Source organism: Chenopodium album, chromosome 10, assembly GCF_948465745.1.
Source record: "Chenopodium album chromosome 10, dcCheAlbu1.1, whole genome shotgun sequence".
NCBI classification, from domain to species: Eukaryota; Viridiplantae; Streptophyta; class Magnoliopsida; order Caryophyllales; family Amaranthaceae; genus Chenopodium; species Chenopodium album.
In genome coordinates, this window is record NC_137843.1 from 6645139 (window position 1) to 6651174 (window position 6036).

General features: G+C 38.9%; 1 pseudogene; it reads right to left on the reverse strand.

Annotated features, from left to right (window-relative positions):
• Positions 1-1037: 1037 nt before the first annotated feature.
• On the reverse strand, positions 1038-4472 carry LOC145562093 (putative disease resistance protein RGA3; annotated as a pseudogene).
• Between the last annotated feature and the right edge of the window lie 1564 nt (positions 4473-6036).

Genomic DNA, 6036 nt, shown 5'->3' on the forward strand with positions numbered 1-6036 from the left:
GATTGTCATGTGTTTTGAGCGGTGACACCTATTTCTAGGTGCAGGAGGTTACACCTAAGAATTTGCGAACAACCGTTAATAATTTTACCAAACATTTTTGTAAATAGCCAGCTTAAACAATAACTTAAAAAACCAACTCATACAGCTAATACTTCCAACTAATCAAACAAGCCCGACAAACAAGCCAACAAGTCAACAGCCGATTGCCAAACAACCCCAAAATCTTTAGACATAGGTAGCGGATTCAAAATCCATAGTTTAGCCTCTGGGAAAATTCCTTCAAATTCCAATTTAGTAATACAGATTACAGAGCAGGGAAGACCGTAACTTCTCACTCTCTCCTCACTCTCATTGAAGAAGACAACATGTCGCCGTTTTCTGTTCTCTCCCCTCAACGGCGGCTGGCAGTTGGCGCTCCTTCGTTGGGTTGTTTTCTATTCTTCAATTCAGGTATTATTTTTAAAATTTGAAGTTATAAAATTGTTAATTGAAGTTGTTAAAGTGTTAATTGAAGTTGTAATATTGTTGGTTGAAAACCTGAAGTTGTAAAATTGTTGAGCGTAATATTGTTGATTGAAGTTCTAGAATTGTTCATTGTTGATTGAGGTTGTTAATTTATTGATTAAAGTTACTTATAAATTTGTTGATTGAAGATTTGAATTTGTGAAATAGTTGATTGAAATTGTAAAATTGTTAATCAATTAACTAATGGGTAAATAACGTGAAACATGTTTATTTATTGATTGAAGTTTTAAATTGGGATTAATTAATGGATAATGATGTGAAACGTGAATGTGATTTCAGTATTGTTTGGTGATTGCCCTTATGTATCCGAATTTTAAACATAATTGCTTGCTATCAAATATACGTAGTCTAAGGAAACATTAACAGAGTCAAGAAAAATATTGATTACTGAAGTAAATTATGCTGAGAAATTGTTGACAATAAGTTAGTTAGTCAATGAAGCGTCAAAGTGTCACAAGTGTTGCTGTTGCCATGGCTCTGAAAGCCTCAAGTACTCCGTAGTAGAGTTTATACAGTCTGCGAATGCTTGTATGTATTTCTCTTTTGATGCATCAACATTTGACAGTGTGCAGCCTTTGCATTTCATGTGTGATGAAATGTCAGATCAAGGCTTCTGTAAAAGAATTGAAGTTAAATCTCTAAAACAAAGAAACCAAAAGGATTTAAAAAAAAAACTAAGAAAGAGCTGAAGGGAATTCTGAAAGTGAAATTTGAGAACACAGTATACTAGTTTGAATCATCATCATATACCTGCTGCTATCAAGGGAACAATGAAGTACTTAACATCAGTGAGTGCCCGTACATTAGATCTGTTTTTTGAGGCTTCTAGCTCTGACATGAGTCCATAGCGCCATGATTTGTGGAGCAAAACCTGAGCATGTTTGATCTTGTACCAGTCTTCCCCCGTGTGTTCTTTGCAGCGCTCCATCAGTTCTGGACACTCGGTAATCTCCACTTTCATTAGAGATATTACGTGCTGCAGCCCTTCTGGTAGTCTTGTCAGTTGCCGGCAGCTTTCAATACGAAGGTGCTGAAGTGCCGTCAGAGTACCAATCCACTCTGGCAGTTCTTTCAAGGCAGGGCATGCTGATATCCACAGTGATCTGAGACTCTGGACATGCTTCAGCCCCTCCGGGAGAGTCTCCATCTTTGGGATTTCCCGAAGGGTTAAATGGCGAAGGCATTTTAATGATGTCCATGGACTTCTTAAGCTTCCACGCAAGTGGTGAACTATTCTGCCTGGAATCCATATTTGGGTATTAAAGTTGCCCGTGCTACTAGCTCCATTGTCAGAGAGATTGAGTTCTCTGCAGCTGGAAATCTCCAACCTCTCTAGAGAGGATAGATGCTTCAGCTCCGAGGCTAGCAAACTTAGTGCATGACACCTCTCAACCACAAGATGTTTTAGGCAAGGAAGGTTCCCTAACCCTTGTCTGACCGCATCAAAGCTCTTCAGGTTGGGACAACCCTTAATTTGCAGGTATCTGATGCTGGAGTTTTTCCCAACCTGTCGCTGGAAGGCAATTACTGCCTTCTTTGCACATTCTTCTAGAAGCATCTGATTGACATTGCATAGGTTAAGGTCTAAAACCTTCATGAACAAAGGCATAGATATCAGATTAGGGCAGTTCCATATCATCAATTTGGAAAGATGGGGGAATGATCGAATTGGTTCTTGCTGCCTTGATGTGGTTAAGGGAATGATCGAATCTGGTAAAATAGTCACTTCTTTCCGCCAACCCTCCAGCTTGTAAAAATTGTGGAGGGTAAGTTCTTCCAGGGATGGGAAGAATGGAGAACCTACTGACGCTTCTCTTTCCACATATCGTACATTGGCCATGTGTCTAAGGGTGAGTCGTTTGAGGGAAGGAAGTTCATCAAATGGTGGAAGATGCTCGCATTTTTCACATCCTTCAATGCTGATAACAACCAAATTTGGGAGAGAAGTAGCCAATCCATTCACCCCTGCCCAGTTTGGAAAGTCCCCCCCCTTTGTACCCTTCTATACAGAGTATTTGGAGCTCTGAGTTTGGACGGAGATTCTGAAGAAGTTGCTTGTAAGGAATTCTTTCTTCTTCGGATAGGTTATGCGACACTATCTCCACATTTGAGACAGTTTTTGCCCAGCTGAGCTTTAATTCCCTAAGATGCGTTTTGCTGCTTAACTCTGCTTGTGAGGCTTCAGATATAATGTTTTCCGAAACTCCTGTAAATTCAATAGCCAGCCGACCTCTGAGGTTGTTGAGATCTTGAAGAGCTTTTAGCCCAATGTTAGCCATGTCTTTGGAAAAATCCTCACCGACTATAAATCGACTCAGTGTTTCAATCTGAGTTAGTTTCTCCAAACCAAGAGGCATGCAAGTCAAATTATCACACTCATCAATCTCAAAACGGCCAAGATTTACTAGTTTCCCAAAGTTACACGGTAATCTTCTCAGCTTTGTGCAGGAGTTAAGTTTCAGTGTGTGCAAGTTGTGCAGGTCAGTGACCGACTTTGGGAGAGCAACCAGTCCATCATTCTTGGAGAGATCCAGGTATCTCAGATGGATCAGCTTGCCGATGGAAACAGGCAAATCCACTATCCCAAGATTATTCAAGTCTAAAACCCTGAGGCAAGTAAAACTAGAGATCAACATATTACATACTAACGGACCCATCTTTGTGTCAGAATCTGGTTCATTGACTGAAAGAAGTGTCCGTAAATTTTGAGATTCGAGCTTGGTTGATGAGATTTTGCTCAATGAATCTCCATCACAGGTGAAAGAGACATGTTTGCATGTCGAATCCAGATTAAGCCCTGAATCATCGGTTATGCATAAGCTCAGGATTCCTGCTGAATATTTACATGCCAGGGTGCGCAAAATGTGATGCATCTTACAGGTGACTATGTTCCCCAAATCATCCGTGATCACATCCTCAAAGAAGCAGCGCCGTGATAATTCCAGAAAGTATTTATCTGCTGCTTTCTCTAAACTTTGACCATGCTGTGGGTTAATGAACCCTTGTGCTATCCAGAGACTAAGTAAATCTTGCTTGTTGAATGTAAAATCATCAGGAAACAAGGAGCAATAGCCAAAACAAGCTTTCAGACGAGTTGGAAGATCACTGTAGCTGAAATGCAAGACATGCTGCATGATGTCTTCTTCTTGATTTGCACTGAATGTCAATTGGCTGTTGAAAGATGACCATTTCTCCTTATTTTTTCCATAAAGAAGGCTTGCTGCAACTTTTATGGTAAGTGGAACACCTCCGCAATTTTTGGCAATTGCACGCCCTATCTTCTCCATCACAGGATCCCTTTCAATTCCTTGTTCAGTATCCCTTTGGTTTTCTTGTCCTAGAGCAAAATTTTCAAACAAGGACCAAGAAAAATCTTGTGACAAGCCCCCTAATTCATAAGACCCATAAACTCCAGTTTTTGCATAATCTGCTACTTCAGTAGAGCGTGTAGTCACCAAAATCCGACTCCCTCTTGCACCTTTAGCTAATAAGTCTTTCAAGCGCTGTCCATGTGTGATACAAGCATCATCTAGGATGAGCAAATAGAGTTTCCCCTCAATCTCTCTCTGAAGTCGGCGCTCGTGGATGTTTGTTCTATTCTTACTTTCACTATAGCTAGGAGTCTGAGAAGTATCAATACTTTGACATCCCAGAAGATCACGAAATGGCAACCCATTTCGATGAACACGGGAATGCAGATGTTTTGCAGGTTTAGAATTTTGCTTATTATTAGTCCTATTTGTACAAGATTCTACAATTTCTTGAATGATTTTTTTTTCGTCAGATATATGTGAAACTTGAATCCACATTCTTAAGTCGAAATAGCCTTTAACCTTTTCATCGTCATAAACAAACTGTGCCAAAGCTGACTTCCCTATCCCCGGTGGCCCAACTATAGGAATGACAGAGACGCTGGTTTCATCTTTTTTTAATGGTCGCAGCAGCATCTCTATGATTTTCTGTTTTTCAGTGTCCCTCCCTATCACTCTGCTCCTAGTGAGACTGTAAGTGTACTGGGGAGGCTCAAATGGCCTTTCAAGACGGTCATTTGAGTCGAAATTGTTTAGCATTTGCATCCCAAGACTTTTAATTTCTTGGCCTATCTTCTCAACTCGTTTAGCCACAATTAAAAGTCTGTTGGAAAAGGGGATTAAAAGACTGACCTGTTGTGCAACTCTGTTACTGGCTTTAACCACTCTCTGCAAGCGGCGTCTGTGATTTTCCCCCCGATTTCCATTTTGATCTTCATCTCTAGGAAAGCTTCTATCATTAGTCCTAGTAAGAATTTCATCAAGGAGGTCATCAGCTTGATGAAGCAGAGCCACAAGATTCTTCAGGCCACCGCGAATGGAATGATCCTCATCCACATCCAGTGCTGCCACTGCTCCTTTTATCATCTCCAGTGATTCTTTCAAATTCACCAGTCTCATTGATGGGAGTGTAGCCACTGATTCTGCTCGCGGCTCAAGGTTCTTTCAAGGTTCTCCAATATGACTCCTTCAGCTGCCATTCTTTGGTTTTCTGATGTGAAGGTAGTGTTGGAATATTGATTGTACAGTACAGGAGGTTTAGAAACTTAAAATAATTTAGAATGTTATGTTTATGTTTTTAGTTTCAAAGTCGTTTTAACGATTTTTTCATGCAGCCCACTAATTGGTACTGTTAGACAAGGAACAAATCATTTCTCCAATATTATTTGTACTTCCTGTAATATTTTTCAAATTTTGTTTTCTGTATGACAATTTTAAAATTATTACACCAAATTTTGTACGGGCTAAAATCTTCTATTTGTGAAAAAAAACATACATTAAAACTTTGAAAAGACGGAGAAGACAAGTTAAATTACAAAAAAAAAAAAAAAATCAAATCCAGTTCACGGATCAAATGGTTTTGATTCCATATACAATTTGTATGTCAGCATAATTATTTTAGAAGTGCTAAATATAGTTGTAAACTCGCATATATGATTCGAAAGACGTATTGACTTTATTTTCAATTGCTATTTCAGGGTGGAATTTGGCTGGCAAAATTTAGTGGCTGCAAGGTTAGGTCTCCGCTTGTTGATTAGTTTATGGCAACTGGTGAGAATTCTCAACTTTCTGTTATAATTGTTAAGATGCATGTTTAATTAGTATGCGATCATAAGTACAATAACCGAACTTGATGCTGTTATTAATTAAATAAGGTGCCCATTTGTAATATTCGGACTTAGGTACACATGTTAGACACGAATATATGTTGAAGTGGTCAACTCAATTATTTCGTGAAAGTAGTTTTTCATGATTATGAAAATTAAAGTGTGTTCGTATTCATGTAGTGTTGAGAATTCGACTTGGGTACTCGACGTGAAATAGAGAGATTAAGTAGCATAATTTAGTATACACATACTTTAAACTTGAAGATGATTGGTCAAAGTACACTATAAATTGTAATTAAGAAAGTTGGTACCCTCATTATTAAAATGAGTTTTTAAAATATTATTCAGACTGGTTGTCTTCTCATTGCAGGGAG